The following is a 16,008-nucleotide window of genomic DNA, read 5'->3' as shown; positions in this document are numbered from 1 at the left end:
TTTGGTGGTGTTATCTACCAGTACCTGGTGTGTAGATACGAGAACCACTGATCATGTCTGTAATTCATTGCAGGGGTTGTAGGAAACCCGACAACTATATGAAGGAGAAATCACCGTCTACATGGGCACTACTGCAAATATAGCAGTTGTTGTAGTGGGAGATATTTATTCTCTGATAGGAATAAAATATGGATTTTGAGAAATTGTCTTTACGTACCAAGTTTAGAAAGAACTAGATTTCAGTCTCTAAACTATTTAAACAACTTGATATTCTGTCTCTTTTGATAATAAAGTTGTTATCAAGAAAAAGAGGAAAGTTATCTGTTCTGGTACGTTGGTTGGCAATTTATATACAACAACAACAACAACCAAGCCTTTTCCCACTAGGTGAGGTCGGTTGTATGAATCCTTTTACGCCATTGAGCTCTATCTCCTATTATATCATCATCTATATTTAAATAAATTTTATCTTGTTTTATTGTTTCTAACCAAGTCTTTTTTGGTCTTCCTCTTCCTCGTTTGATATGCATGTTTACCATAGTTTCACATCACCTAACTGGAGCATTTATTGGACATCTAAGTACATGTTCGTACCATCTTAAACGTGTTTCTCAGAGTTTGTCCTCAATAGATGCAACTCCGACTTTCTCTCTAATGCTCTCATTCCTTATTTTGTCCATATTCGTATGCCCACTCATCCACCTTAACATCCACATCTCTGCAACTCTCATCTTATGCTCATGTGCTCGAGTCATAGCCCAACATTCAGCTCCATATAACATAGCAGGTCTAACAGCGATTTTATAGAACTTACCTTTAAGTTTAAGAGGTACTTTACGGTCACATAAAACACCCGACACTCCCCTCCATTTCACCCATCCTCTCTTAATCCCTCCATCATTTTGTAAAAGTGATCCTAAATATTTAAATATCTCGGTTCCGGGCAACTCATCCTCTCCTATCTTAACAATTATTTTATTACTTCTAATATTGCTAAATTTAAATTCCATATATTCTGTCTTTAATCTACTAAGCTTAAAACCTTTCCCTTCTAATGTTTCCCTCCAAGATTCTAGCTTAGCATTTACTCCTTCATGTGTCTCATCGACCAAAATAATATCATCTACAAATAACATGCACCACGATACTGTGTCTTGAATGTGCGCAGTGAGTTCGTCCATAATTAGTGTAAAAAGATAGGGACTTAGGGCTGATCCTTGATGTAACCCTATCTTTATTGGAAATGTTTCAGTTACTGAGCCTGAAGTCATTACTCTGGTCGTTACATCCTCATACATATCCCTAATTAGTTCAATATATGTTACGCTAACACCTCTCTTTTCTAAAATTCTCCAGATAATTTCTCTTGGGACTCTATCATAAGATTTTTCTAAGTCAATGAATACCATGTGTAGATCCTATTTTTGCTCCCGATATTTTTCAATTAATTGTCTAAGGAGATGTATAGTTTCTATTGTCGACCTTCCAGGCATGAACCCAAATTGATTTTCTGTCACTGTGGTCTCCTTCCTTAATCTTTTTTCTATTACTTTTTCCCAAAGTTTCATAGTATGACTTATTAGTTTAATACCCCTATAGCTTGCACAATTTTGTATGTCTCCCTTGTTCTTATATAAGGGAACTAGAGTACTTATCCTCCATTGATCAGACATTTTTTTCATTTTCAATATCATGTTAAATAATTTTGTAAGTCATTCAATGTCTTGTTTCCCTAAGCACTTCTATACCTCTGACGGAATATCATCTGGTCCAACGGCTTTTCCATTATGCATCTCATTTAAAGTTTGTTTTATTTCTGAGGTTTGAATTCTACAATAAAAATTAAAATTTCTATGCTCATTTGACCTAATTAAATTACCTAAGTTAAGTTGGTTACCTAAACCTTTATTAAAAAGTTGATGAAAATACCTCTTCCACCGCTTTTTTATTTCTCCATCATTTACTAATACTCTATTACATTCATCTTTAATACATTCTATAAATCCAATAAATTCCACGATGCAACAAATGAAAATTAATAACACATCTTCTAACTCTAATAAGAGAAAGTAACCTTCGGAAATGAACCAATCATATCTTTGGCATCTAAGGCTAGGTCATATTAACTTGAGTAGGATTCAAAGGATAATAGCCGATGAACTTTTGGGTTCATTGGTGGTGGAAAACTTTCCAACCTGCGAGTCTTGCTTGGAAGGAAAAATGACCGAGAGGCCTTTTAAGTCTAAGGGGTATAGAGCCAAAGACGTGTTGGAATTGATCATTCTGATTTGTGAGGACCTATGACTATCCAGGCAAGAGGTGGTTTTGAATATTTCGTCTCTTTTATAGACGACTATTCGAGATACAGGTACATTTACTTGATGCGCCGCAAGTCTAAGTACTTTGACAAGTTCAAAGAGTACAGGGATGATGCGGAGAAACATCAAGGTAAAAGTATCAAGACACTGCGGTGAGATCGTAGTGATGAGTACCTCTTAGGAGAGTTTAGGAGACACTTATCAGAAGTTGGGATTAAATCCCAACTAACTGCACATAGTACACCTCAACAGAATGGTGTGGCAGAAAGAAGGTATAGGACTCTTATGGAAATAATTAGATCGATGATGAGTTATTAAAAATTACCAAATTCGTTTTGAGAATATACTCTGGAAACGGAAGTGAACATAGTACCTTCTAAATTAGAACCCTCTACTCCCATAGAATTGTAGAATGGGCGTAAGCCTAGTCTAAAGCATATTCGAATTTAGGGTAGTCCAGCACATGTGCTGAAGGGAGACACTGATAAGTTGAAATTAAGAACAAGAGTTCACTTGTTTATGAGTTATCCTAGAGAAACGAAAGGAGGTTTATAGTCCTAAAAATCAAAAGGTCATTGTTAGCACCAATGCTCGATTTTTAGAAGAGAACTATGTGATGAACCACATGCCCATAAGTAAATTTGTTCTTAAGGAAATAATAAAGGACACGTCTAATCTAGTACCAACAGTACAAGATGAGATACCACAAGAAACTACAACACGTATCATAAATAATGCACAATTATAGACAGTGTCTCGTCGTAGTAGGAGGGTTGTTAGGCAACCTGAAAGATTCATGTTTTGGGAGAGTCTTTGGACTTGATCTCTGGTGAACGTGAACCTGATCCCCAGACATATAACGAAGTGCTCCAAGATAAAGATGCAGCATCTTGGCAAAGAGCAATGAATACTGAAATAGAATCTACGTATTCTAATAAAGTCTGGGACCTTGTAGAATCACCAAATGGTGTAAACGTCATTGGGTGTAAATAGGTCTACAATAGGAAAAGAGGGATAGACGGGAAGGTGGAAACTTTTAAAGCAAGGCTTGTTGAAAAAGAAAATTTTTTCACCGGTAGCCATGCTTAAGTCTATCCGGATTCTTTTATCTATTGCTGCTCAAATAGATTATGAGATTTGACAAATGGATGTCAAGACAGCTTTCCTTAATGGAAGTCTTGAAAAAAAACATCTATATGAAGCAACCAGAGGGGTTCATTGCGAAGGGCAAAGAGCATCTAATATGTAAGCTTAATCGGTCTATTTATGGATTGAAGCAAAACTTCAAGGTCTTGGAACATCCTGTTTAATGAAGTAATTAAGATCTATGGATTTATTCAGTATCCGGATGAGTCTTGTGTATACAAGAAGTGTGATGGAAATGTGGTGGTATTTCTTGTACTATACGTAGATGACATATTTGGTAGTTGGAAACAATATCAAAGTGTTGTCGGAAGTAAGGGTATAGTTGTCCAAACAATTCGATATGAAGGACTTGGGAGAATGCACATATTCTTGGGATCAAAGTAATAAGGGATCGCAAGAAAAGAATATTATGATTATCCCAAGCTTCATATATCGATACGATCCTAGCTCGTTTTAGCATGCAAGACTCCAAGAAAGGTTTTCTACCTTTTAGACATGGAGTAACTTTATCTAAAGAGATGTCTCCGAAGACATCAAAGGAGATAGAGGACATGAAGGCAGTTCCTTATGCTTCGGCTATCGGGAGCCTAATGTATGATATGCACGAGACCGGATATCTACTTTGTCATGGGCATGATTAGCAGATATCAAAAGTAACCCTGGACAGGGATATTGGATTGCTGTTAAACATATATTAAAGTACCTGAGAAGGACTAGAGATTATATGCCGGTTTATCAAGTAGATAATTTGCTCCCTTAAGGTTACATGGATTTTGACTTCCAATCAGATAGGGACAATAGTAAGTCGACCTCGGGGTTTTGTGTTTACTTTAGGAAGTGAAGCCATAACAATGAAAGAGTGTTAAGCATAGGTGCTTTTCGGATTCCACCATAGAAGCTGAATGACTCAGAAACTTCATGATGGACTTAGACATAATTTCTGCTTTGCCCAAAAATTATTATAATTTACTGTAATAATAGTGGTGCAGTAGTAAACTCGAAGAAACCATAAGTCCATAAGACAAGTAAACACAATAAAGCGCAAGTACCACCCAATACGAGACATCGTATAACGAGGAGAAGTTGTTGCCGCCTAGATTGCATCAGGTGATAACCTGGGAGATTCTTTCACTAAGGCCCTTAAGGCAAGAGCTTTTGATGAACATGTTGAAGGGATGAGAATCAGATGTATGGCAGCATAGTCTTTTAGTATAAGTGGGAGATTGTTGGAATGTATACTAAAAGTCTAGTTTTTTGTATAAACATTTACTTAGAAATAAGAATCATATTGGTCAAATATATACAAGTTAAGTGTAGTTGTTCGATTAATTTATATTGTAGATAACATAGTGTGTGGTGTCACACATAGAAAATCATGTTATTAATTCCTTATAAATTATAAACAGTAGCTCACGACTGAGATGGAAAAGAACAAACTATTGGAATAGTCGTAGTGTAATTAGGTATTAGTTTATCTTGACTGATAAGTTACACTAGTACACTCTGAGTGTATTGAGCAGGACCATTTTATTGGTTGCTACTAGGAAAATCTATCGATTCCACTGTACAAAAATTTTGTACAAAGGTTTGAACCTTTTCCTAGCTACCATGTGTTCTTTTAAATTAAACTTGGATCGCCTGCAGAACTTAACACGTTTGATCCTAAGTTTAATTTATTTGTTCTTTTAGGTTTAGACTTGGATCTCCTGCGGAACTTAACACGTTCGATCCAAATTACCTAGGTCACAAAGTTGATTAAATATTAATTTCCAAATTTGGCTTCCAGGACTGCATGGCGAGGCACATGGCCTTCTTGGATATGGGAGCAACCACCACCACCTTGACAAAGCCTCTTAAGGAAAGTTAATATTTAATTTCCTTAAATAACTCTAGGTTAACCAAAAAGAACAATCGAAGCACAAGTTCGAAAAGAAAACAAAAGAACACAACATCGAAAACTAATTCAAAACCTAGAATCACATGCCTCTTGTATTTGGTATTTTTACAAAGAAATAAAACTAGTATGATGCGGAAAATAATTACTAGTTATACCTTTCTTTGTGAACTTTTAATGCCCTCTTGATCTTCTACCGTATTCCTCTTCTAACCTCGGACATTGTGTGGACAATGATCTTCCGAGATGAGAACCACCAAGGCACCTTCTTCTTCCTTCCTTCAAGTTTCGGCCAAGCAAAAACTTCCAAAGGATGAAGAACTTTTTCCACCAACCAAGCTCCAAGGGATGCAAGAAACAAGCCTCCTTTCTCTCCTTTTCTCCAAGTTAGATCCGACCACTTCTATGTCTCCAAGAGGTGATGAAGTCTCGGCCACAAGAAGGAGAAGAGAGAAGGGGAAGGGAAACCTCTAGGGGCCGGCCACACTTAGGAAGAAAAGAGAGGAAGAAAAAGAATAGAGTCGTTCTCAATGAAGGCACCTCTACCCCCTCTTTTATAATCCTTGGTCTTGGCAAATAATGAAATTTAAATAAAAACTTCTTTAATTCTTTTGCCATGAAAAGGAAAATTTATTTAATTAAAAATCATTTTCTCTTCTCCAATTTATTTGGCCGGCCACTCTTCTCCCCAAAACAAGGAAAGTTTTAATTAATTAAAACTTCCTAATTTGTCTTCAGAAATTTATAAAAATTTCTCCAATAATTTTTATCCCTTCATGATTGGTTAATAAAAAGGAAATTTTATAAATTAAAATCTTTCTCTTAAACATGTGGATAATTTTCAAAAAGGAAAGTTATCTCTAAAAATTAAAATCTCCTTTCAATTTACAAATAAGGAAAAATATTAAATCTTTTCTTAATCTTTTGTAGAAACTAATAAAAGAGAATTTTTAATTTTTAAACTTTCTTTTAAATCATGAACATGATTAAAAGGAAAGTTTTTACCAAAATTAAAATCAACCTTTTAATCTACAAATAAGGAAAGAGATTTAGCTCTTCCCTTAATCTTTTGTAGAATCTTATAAAAGGAAAGATTTAAATTTTTAAACTCTCTTTTAAATCATGTTATCCACATAAGAAAAAAAATTTAAAATTAAAATTCCTTTTTAATTTAATAGGGTCGGCCACCTAAGCTTGAGTTCAAGCTAGGGCCGGCCACATGAATTCACCCATGAACCAAGCCATGGCCGGCCCTAGCTTGGTCTCCAAGCTAGCTTGGCCGGCCCCTATAGGATGGGTAACAAGGTGGGTATAGTACTCTATAATTAAGAGGGTACGATAGGGACCGAGAGAAGGAATTGATTTTGGTCTCCCGATAAAATTAAGCATCCCGTGTTCGCCCCGAACACACAACTTAATTTTATCAATAATAATTCATTCCACAAGAGAACTATCATTGAACTACCGCACCAATTTCAAATTATATTTTGGGCTCCTTCTTATTATGAGTGTGTCAGTCTCTCTGTGTTTAAGATGTCGAATGTCCACTAATTAAGTGAGGTACTGACAACTCATTTAATTAATATCTTAGTCCAAGAGTAGTACCACTCAACCTTATCGTCATGTCGGACTAAGTCCACCTGTAGGGTTTAACATGACAATCCTTATGAGCTCCTCTTGGGGACATTCTCAACCTAGATTACTAGGACACAATTTCCTTCTATAATCAACAACACACACTATAAGTGATATCATTTCTCAACTTATCGGGCTTATTGATTTATCGAACTAAATCTCACCCATTGATAAATTAAAGAAATAAATATCAAATTATGTGTTTGTTATAATATTAGGATTAAGAGCACACACTTCCATAATAACTGAGGTCTTTGTTCCTTTATAAAGTCAGTATAAAAGAAACGACTTCTAATGGTCCTACTCAATACACTCTAAGTGTACTAGTGTAATTATATAGTTAAGATAAACTAATACCTAATTACACTATGACCTTCCAATGGTTTGTTCCTTTCCATCTTGGTCGTGAGCTTCTGTTTATAATTTATAAGGTACTGATAACATGATCCTCTGTGTGTGACACCACACACTATGTTATCTACAATATAAATTAATTGAACAACTACATTTATCATAAATGCAGACATTTGACCAATGTGATTCTTATTTCTAGATAAATGTTTATACCAAAAGCTAGGCTTTTAGAATACATCCTTGTAATACCCACTAAGCTTGTAAGATAAATATATGAATGTGGGATTTTTCCTTAGAAAAATAATAGGAAGTGAGTTGAAGCAAAAAGAAATAAAATGAAATAAAAAGAAAAGGAGGTCAAGGATTGAACCATGAACCTCTTATATTATATTTCATAGAATTAATTAGTAGAAACCAATTGGGATAGAGAGAAGATGTTGATAACAAAGGAGGGAAACTCATGATAAAGGTAAGAGTAAAAGCTAGCCAAAAGAAAACAAGAAAGGAGCAAGAGAAAGGCAACTTGTCTTCCTCCCTTTCTCTCCTTCTTCCTCTTTGTTGTTGCCGAAAATTTAAAGAGGGAATTAAGAGGATTCAATCCCCCTTATTTCATCATGAATGGTAAGAATAAATGAATAAATAAAATAAATAGGAAATAGGAAAAAACGGCTAAGGGAGAAGGAAAGCAAAAATCAATTTTGCTACCTCTTCCCCCTTAACATAAAAGGGAGCAAGAAAAGAGAAGGTTATTTTTCTCTCATTTTCTCTCATTCTTCCTCTCCCTCACCGAAACCATCAGTCCCCTCTCCTCCATCTTCGGCCCCAAAGCCAAGGTTTTTCCCCTAAGAAAGCCTAAGATACAAGGAGGACATAGCAAGGGAATCAAGGGAAAGGAACTAGAAGAAGAGGCTACTTCTTCCATCACCATACCTTAGATCCACAAGCGAAAAGGATGTAAGCTTCCCCTCACCTGTGGTACAAGGCTTTTTATGTGATTTTCGGATTTTATAAGGATTAGAAAACCTAGGAAGGAATTTAAGAAAAATTCGGCCAAAGAAAGGGTTTTCAAATCTAGGAAGGTTTAAATAAGTCCTTATTTCATGATATTTTTCTATGCTATGTAGGAAGGATTTTCTTCACATTTTTATACCTAAATGATGCTTGATCAGAGGAGTACCTAATCCTAGAATTTCGGCCAAAAATATTTTAAAGAGGTTAGGGAAAATATTGTGTAACCAAACTAATGCAAGATTCTCTCCATGAACTATTAAGGATCTTTTATTGGTTTTCTTGCTTAAAAGTTACTTGGAACTGAAAGAAATCCATTTATATGTTTCGGCCAAGAAAAGGGCTTAGGGTTAGGAAGACCTTTAAATTTTAAGTAACCATGTTTGTATGATAGAATATAGAGTTTTCTTAAAGAATTGCATGTTGAACATTGCTAGAAATTCATGAACTCTTATTTTAGATTTTCGGCCATGATAAGATGGATAGTTAGAAAAGCTTAAACAAAATTCTAATATGCTCAAGACCTCTGTGATATTATGATATGAAAGTTGTTTAATGTTCTTATGTTTAAATTGAGTATAGGAAAATTAGTTACATGATATATGACATGTAGGATCACAAGGGTCCTAGCTTGTTTATGAACCAACTTTGTATATGATGTTCTTAGTAATTTTTGCCATGAAACTTACTTAGGTTTTCCATGCTTTAGGCCACTTAAAACCTAGTTTAAAGAATGGTAGGTTTCGGCCATGAGGAAAAATAAAAGAAAAAGGGAAAGAAACCTAGGAAGCCTAAGACACAATTCACATGTATGTTTATTATGCTTGTCTTTATACATGCTATGAAACTTGTATGATTTCTTATGCTTTTAGGCTATTTGAAGCAAGTTTATATACTGTTGAGTTTCGGCCAAGTAGGGTTTAAAAGAACTAGAGGCCTTAGAAATGAAACCAAATGTGTTAAAAGTGCTTCTTATGAAAATAGGATAATGTGTTGGTTGTGTCACATGCTTGTATAATTTTTCCATGACCTAAATGAACTATTGTATGTTTCGTCCATGAAGGAATAGATGCCCTAGAAACCCTAGAACAAGAATTAAATATGCTTATGTCACTTGACATGGAATATGATAAGTAGAAAGACAAAGTTCCCATGCTATATGTTGTTTAATGACCTAATTGAGGCTAGGGTAAGTTTCGGCCATACATGTTGTATAATGTTTTGTTATGAATTTATACATGATGTTAGTTCAAGTTCACATGCTTGTATGTTTGTTTTTAGCCCTCATGAACACTTGTTAAAAGTTTGACTATGACATATGTTAAGGGCTTGAAGGACTTAGGAACTAGCTCAATATGCTTACTATGTTACTTGAAAAAAATGCTATAAATATGGTTTAAGGTTTCCATGCTTTCATGACATTTGGGACCTTGTTTATATACTGATAGGGTTCGTCCACATGAGTTTAAGGACTTGGAGAACTTAGAGACCAAGTAAATCATACTTATAATGCTTCCTATGGAATTCATGTAATGATAATTTAGGTTTCACATGCTTGGAGGTTGTTTTTACCTAAATTGAGACCTAAGGGGGTTTGGCCATGATAGGAACCCAAGGGTTTAGGAAGCTTAGAACCCAAGTTAACTATGTTACCATGTTTCTTATGATAGTATAATCACATGATACACCCTTATGCTTAACCATGTATGCTTATGATTTATACCTTTTTATGATATGATATGTGGATAGAGATATGCATGTTTTAATGATATGTTATGTGCTTAGAATATGCATGCTTGATGATATGCTATATGCTTAGAATATGCATGTTTTTATGATATGTTATGTGCTTAGAATATGCATGCTTGATGATATGCTATATGCTTAGAATATGCATGTTTTTATGATATGATATGTGTTTAGAAATATGCATGCTTTGATGATATGTTATGTGCTTAGAATATACATGCTTGATGATATGCTATATGCTTAGAATATGCATGTTTTTTATGATATGCTATGTGGAAGGAAATATGCATACTTTGATGATATGCTATGTGCTTAAAATATGTATGCTTTTATGATATGCATGTTAATATGATGTATGCCTAAGTGATGCATACTTTTATATGATGTATGCCTAAGTGATGCATACTTTTATGACATGATGTATGCCTAAGTGATGCATATTTTTATGACATGATGTATGCCTAAGTGATGCATACTTTTATATGATGTATGCCTAAGTGATGCATACCTTTATGACATGATATATGCCTAAGTGATGCATACTTTTATATGATGTATGCCTAAGTGATGCATGCTTGTATGATGTATGATATGTATAAGTATGACATGTATTTTACTTTGAATGGCTTGTACCAAAAGGGTGGGCTCCTTATGCGCCCCTAGGTCGAATTACGGGCCTAGTAAAGGGTGGGCTCCTTACGTGCCCCTAGGTCGAGCTACGGGCCTAGTTTCCTAGTAGGATCAAGACTAGCTACCTTGGATCTACTTAGGATGCGTGCATTATGTATGTATGTGGTACTAAGCCGGGATCCCCAATATGTTGATATTATGTTCAAGTATATATATGTAAGAAGAAATGGTTTTAAAGATCATGAGACATACACATGTTTTTCGGATACATGTTTTCAAAATCATATTGCATATACTTTATGATCATGTTGTGATAATGCTATGATTTATGATATGCCATAATTAGATATGACTATGATATGTTCCATGCTATGCTTTAAGGGATGAGATGCCATGATTAGATATGATTATGTTATATTTCATGCTATGCTTTAAGAGATTATATGCCATGACTAATTATGATTTTTGTTATGTTGCATGATATGATTAAAGAGTATGATATGTTATGTCATGACTAGTTGAGATCATGTTATGTTGATATATTCTTTGATTATGTAATGATTTTTGGTTTTAGTGAGTAGGAAAGGAACTTACTGAACCATGAGTGCTCACAGCTTACTTTCCTTGTACCGCAGATAAAGGAAAAAGCTGGATGTGCTAAAGGAGCAGCAGGAGAGGCAAGGAGATGTGTGTGGCTGTGGCTAGGCAACCCAATAAGAACCTACTTTAAGAAATTTTAAGAATTACACTTTGGTTTCATAAATTGTAGTACTAAATGGGTGACTTGATGTTATGTTTCTATTTATCTTGTTATCATGTTATGGAAACCATATTAGTGTAGTTCGAATATGCAAACAAAAGAAAAGTTTTTATTAATCTAAGAAAAATTATTTTAAGTCTTCCGCTGTAATATGTACGTAGAGTATCGTAGCCCCGTCCCTTAGGGTTAGCAGGGAGGGCGGGCGTTACAGGTTGGTATCAGAGCCAAAGTTATTGTCAGCTCACTACACACACATCAAGCCTCCTACCTGCCGCTCCAAGTAAGAATGTTTATGCTAAATTTACTTGTTATATGCTTATGCTTAATTTTCATGATTATATGACTTATGCTCTATTTTTTTTCTTTCTTGTTATATTGCCTATGCTTCATTTTCTTCTTTAGTTTCATGTTCTACTTGCTTATGCTTTATTCTATACTTTTAGTTATAAATTAGATTAGGATTACATATTGGTAGGTTAGGAATAATACCAGAACAAATAGATAGAAACAAAACAATATGTTAGATTGGCTAAAAACGATAACCACTTACACTAGTCTGTTTGTCCTTATTTAGATAAACATGGTTAGGACACGCAATACCCGAACCGGAGGAACAGTGACTCCACCAGATCTGACACAGGTAGTCGCAGACCTCCAGCATCAGATCGCAAAGCAACAGCAGCTGATCACTACCTTAATGGGTCAGCAAGGCAACCCAGTCACCCCACCGGTGAATCCACTACCTGTTGTACCCCCGGCAGCCCCTACTCCGATGGTCCGACAAGAGGCCTATCTGATTCAATGGCAAAGGCTTAAGCCGGAAGCATTCTCGGGAAACTGTGAACCATGGGATGCGCAAGCCTGGCTCAAAACCGTGGAGAACATAATGGAATTATTGGATTGGCCTGAACACGAGAAGGTCAAATGCGCGTCGTTCTGTCTTACCGGAGATGCCCGGATGTGGTGGGACAGAGTAAAGGCGAAAAGACAAATAAACCAAATGCAGTGGACAGATTTTGAGACAGAGTTCTTAGAGGAATTCTTCCATATGCGAGTGACCAACAAGCACTATGACGAGTTCACTGAGTTACGGCAAGGTGATCTGTCAGTTAATGAAGCCGTTAAGAGGTTCAACCGCCTAGCCCGACTGTGCCCAGAACTGGTCCGAACTGAAAAAGAAAGGGTCCGGTTAATGTTAAAGATGCTCCGACCCGAGATAGCTTTGAACATAGCCGACGGAGTTAATAGACCGCAGACTGCAGAGGAGCTAGTCAGCAGTGCCCTGATTACCGAGCACTATCAGGAAGCAATGAACAAGGGCAAGAACCAAGCACTGACCGGAGGACAAAAATCGCACAATACCAGAACCGACTGGAAAGGAAACTCAGGTGGAAAGAAGAAACAGTGGAATAAACCAAAAGGTGGTCCGATCAATAAGCAGACCAAGTACCCTTAGTGTGCCACATGTGGGAAGATGCATTCTGGAGTATGTCTTCCGAGAACCAAAAAGTGCTACAACTGCGGAAAGGAAGGTCATTTGATAAGAGATTGCCCTACTCAGCCTCAGGCACCACCTTCGCAGAACTTCCAGAACAGGAGTGCCCCCGCACAGCTTCACCAGATGCAAGCTGCCATAGAAGGGACTTCAATCAGCCAAGGAAGATTGGAGGCCCCTCCCACTATGACCGATGCCAGAATCTACTCACTTACCCAGGAAGACGTGGCGAACGCCTCTACTATTGTCACAGGTCAGCTACTTATTTACAATCAGTATGCTGTAGTATTATTTGATACCGGGGCAACACACTCGTTCGTCTCAACGCCTTTTATGAAGAAGCTAGATATACCACTCCGAACTCTAGAGGACGCGTTCTTAACAACCTTACCATCCAGGGAGATTATGCCATCGGACCACATGCTGCAAGAAGTACTCATTCGGATCGCAAACAGAGAACTCTACTGCAATTTGATAGTACTCGATATGCAGGATTATGACATAATTTTGGGCATGGATTTCCTTAGCAAGTACAGCGCTTCAATCGAGTGCTGCAAAAGAAAAGTGATTTTCCGACCCGAAAATGAACCAGAGTTTGAATTTTACGGAGAATCAGAAGGAACGGAGAAGTTATTGTCATCTATTAAAGCACAAAAGATGTTAGATAAAGGATGTATGGGGTTTCTAGCACACGTGGTTGATACCAATCAAGTCAAAGACCCGAAGTTAGAAGACGTCAGAGTAGTATGCAACTACCCAAAAGTATTTCCTGATGAACTACCAGGGTTGGCCCCTGACAGGGAGATAGAATTCGGAATCGAATTGATTCCTGGTACTCAGCCGATCTCGAAAGCACCTTATCGTATGGCTCCGGCTGAATTAAAGGAACTTCAGGAACAGTTATCCGAATTACTCGACAAGGGACTTATTCATCCTAGTCACTCTCCATGGGGAGCTCCAGTGCTATTCGTAAAGAAGAAGGATGGGTCTATGCGAATGTGTATAGACTACCGAGCGCTGAATAATGTGACGATCAAGAATCGGTACCCACTCCCACGGATCGATGACCTGTTTGATCAACTGAAGGGTGCGACTATTTTCTCAAAGATAGATCTATGATCCGGTTATCATCAAGTGAAGGTAAAACCAGATGATATACCAAAAACGGCATTTCGAACCCGATATGGACACTATGAGTTCATAGTTATGCCTTTCGGAGTAACCAATGCTCCTGCAGTATTTATGGACCTGATGAATCGAGTATTTACGGCATATCTTGATAAATTTGTGATCGTCTTCATTGATGATATACTTATCTACTCGAGAACTCCAGAAGAACATGCCGAACACCTGAATACTGTACTACAGATCCTTCAAGAGAAACAACTATATGCAAAATTCTCCAAATGTGAGTTTTGGCTTGACCGGGTAATATTTCTAGGTCATGTCATCTCCAAAGATGGAGTCATGGTGGATCCAAGTAAAATCGAAGCTGTGAATAGCTGGAATCGACCAAAGAATGCCAGCGAAGTCAGGGGTTTTCTCGGTCTAGCAGGTTATTACAGGAAATTTGTAGAGAATTTCTCCAAAATCGCAGCCCCTATGGCAGCCCTCAACAAGAAAAATACAAAGTATGAATGGACAGAAGCTTGCGAGGAGAGTTTCGCGGAATTAAAAAGGAGACTGACCAGTGCTCCGATTCTTACTCTTCCGGAAACCAACAAAGGCTTCGATATGTACAGCGATGCTTCCATCACAGGACTTGGAGCTGTACTCATGCAAGATGGCAAAGTCATTGCCTACGCTTCTAGACAACTTAAAGAACATGAGAAGAATTATCCCATTCACGACTTAGAATTAGCAGCCGTGGTCTTCGCTCTAAAAATATGGAGACATTATTTATATGGAGCTCAGTGTAAGATTTATACCGACCATCAGAGTCTGAAATATTTCTTCACACAAAAAGACCTAAATATAAGGCAACGCCGATGGCTCGAGTTAGTTAAAGATTACGAGCCGATGCACTCAGCCGAAAGTTCAGTGCCACCTGATGTAACTATTTTAAAGTTCGAGGACGAACTTTTTATGAGGTACGGGGTACTGTAATACCCACTAAGCTTGTAAGATAAATATATGAATGTGGGATTTTTCCTTAGAAAAATAATAGGAAGTGAGTTGAAGCAAAAAGAAATAAAATGAAATAAAAAGAAGAGAAGGTCAAGGATTGAACCATGAACCTCTTATATTATATTTCATAGAATTAATTAGTAGAAACCAATTGGGATAGAGAGAAGATGTTGATAACAAATGAGGGAAACTCATGATAAAGGTAAGAGTAAAAGCTAGCCAAAAGAAAACAAGAAAGGAGCAAGAGAAAGGCAACTTGTCTTCCTCCCTTTCTCTCCTTCTTCCTCTTTGTTGTTGCCGAAAATTTAAAGAGGGAATTAAGAGGATTCAATCCCCCTTATTTCATCATGAATGGTAAGAATAAATGAATAAATAAAATAAATAGGAAATAGGAAAAAAAGGCTAAGGGAGAAGGAAAGCAAAAATCAATTTTGCTACCTCTTCCCCCTTAACATAAAAGGGAGCAAGAAAAGAGAAGGTTATTTTTCTCTCATTTTCTCTCATTCTTCCTCTCCCTCACCGAAACCATCAGTCCCCTCTCCTCCATCTTCGGCCCCAAAGCCAAGGTTTTTCCCCTAAGAAAGCCTAAGATACAAGGAGGACTTAGCAAAGGAATCAAGGGAAAGGAACTAGAAGAAGAGGCTACTTCTTCCATCACCATACCTTAGATCCACAAGAGAAAAGGATGTAAGCTTCCCCTCACCTGTGGTACAAGGCTTTTTATGTGATTTTTGGATTTTATAAGGATTAAAAAACCTAGGAAGGAATTTAAGAAAAATTCGGCCAAAGAAAGGGTTTTCAAATCTAGGAAGGTTTAAACAAGTCCTTATTTCATGATATTTTTCTATGCTATGTAGGAAGGATTTCTTCATGTTTTTATACCTAAATGATG

The sequence above is a fragment of the Zingiber officinale genome, chromosome 11B, assembly GCF_018446385.1.
Source record: "Zingiber officinale cultivar Zhangliang chromosome 11B, Zo_v1.1, whole genome shotgun sequence".
Lineage (NCBI taxonomy): Eukaryota > Viridiplantae > Streptophyta > Magnoliopsida > Zingiberales > Zingiberaceae > Zingiber > Zingiber officinale.
The sequence above is the reverse complement of the archived record's forward strand: the minus strand, read 5'-3'. Positions refer to the sequence as shown.